Consider the following 1,848-nt stretch of genomic DNA (forward strand, 5'->3'; position numbering starts at 1 on the left):
GGACCCCCCTTTTTAATATCAAGTAATTAGAATAAAACGGTTTATCATTCAAAATCTCACAACATGCCAAAGAAAAGAGGAAAAAGCAACCAAATAATCAAAAATTATATAGAAATGAGGAACATTGCATTCCCCTTTGTTTTCGGCAATGTTTACATGAAGAACTTAGTCAAAGCAATCAACAAACAATGACTAAGAACCAGGGGCGCCGCTAGCTGTTTGAACACCCGTGTGCAATACCGATTATGCCGCCCCCTGTTTAACTACGACTACCTACACTGAGCTTGCCAGTAAGGCTCTTTAGTGTTGTCTCATAAGGGTGTGAAAAAAGAAAAGAAATAATTTATAAAGAAAAACTATTTATTATTACTAAGTTATTTTTGTTTACTTAAGTGTAAAACCATATAAATATTTATTTACAGAAATTTAACTTTTATGTTTGCGAAATCTGCTATCAATTTTCTTGTATCCAAGCTGTCTAAGATTTCGTGTTCAATTGAAACTATAGCTAAATTACTTAGTCTTTGCTGATGCATTGTTGATCTTAAATAGTTTTTTATAATTTTTAACTTTGAAAAAACTTTTCACCAAATGCAACTGAAACCGGCAATGTAAGTAATATTCTTAGTGCTATTGCTGTGTTAGGAAATGTTAATATTAAGTCATTAATAAAAATATATTGTAATAGGTTTGTGGATCATTAGACTGGTTTTCTGGAAAATGCAACTTTAAAGTACAGATTTCAATCATACAAATCAATACTGTCAATGTCTGTTTCACTACTCGAATCGTCTTTAAGCTTCAGATTTAAATGCTAACCAAGTTAAAATATGATTAATTATACTTAGACCCATGTCAGAAAAATTATTAACAAAATAATTGCAATTTGATATGCGATAGAACTGTTCGAATGCGTACAAGTACAAATTGAGAAGTGGGGATTCCCTATTATCGCCACTCCTATCAACTTCTGTCATAGAGCACGACTATGGGTACTTGGCTTCTGGGAGCCACCGGATGCTTCAACCTGCCGACAGACGTTTCGCATTGCATCTTAATTCTGATAAATGCCAATAGAGGCGCTTTAACGCTATAATATAAATAAGAATATAATAATTGCGCGCCGGTCAGAATTTTTTTCTCCATGCGAAGACTTCTTATGCTATTAATATGGTGGGTATTATGACAATGACTTTGAATATTATGTAACCGATCGCTCGATTTGCCGCCCCCTGGACGTGCCGCCCGCGTGCGGTGCACGCCTTGCACGCCCGCTTACGGCGGGCCTGCTAAGAGCAAAGATGAGTCATGTCAACTTAGAGATGACTATGAAAGCTTGATGTCATCACAGAATAAGAAAACACCAACTCAGAGATGACTCTATGAAAGCTCAACGTCATGAGAGAAACACTACCAATGAGTCATCACCCGATGATGACTTTCTCATGCTGAAAGGGTTTAAAAGGAAAGCCCCAACAAGAGAAAGGACAGTCCTGTTAGAGAGTTCAGTTAGAGATAGGGACACAGTGAGTAAGAAAAGGGAAGTCAGAAAGAAGAGACAGCTCCAGTCAGAAAAAGGCAGTCAGAGTGAGGACACAGTCCAGTTAGAAAGACAGTTAGAAGGAGACAGTGAGATAGTCAGCAATTGTGGACACAGCTCCAACCCGAGAAAGAGTGGCTCAAGAGAAGACAACTCAAAAAACGAGCAAGAACCAGACGAAGTGCAGTGAACACCAGAAACCTCCGCAGTCTTGACCGCCAAGTCCAAAGTCACAAGAGAAGACATCTTGTTTATCTGGTATGTTGTGAGTCGCGTAAGTTCGAATACCCCCCGTTAGGTACCCCCTC

This window comes from Centruroides sculpturatus, unplaced genomic scaffold (genome assembly GCF_000671375.1).
Source record: "Centruroides sculpturatus isolate CEXI.00-Female unplaced genomic scaffold, Cexi_2.0 scaffold269, whole genome shotgun sequence".
In the NCBI taxonomy this organism is placed as follows: Eukaryota; Metazoa; Arthropoda; class Arachnida; order Scorpiones; family Buthidae; genus Centruroides; species Centruroides sculpturatus.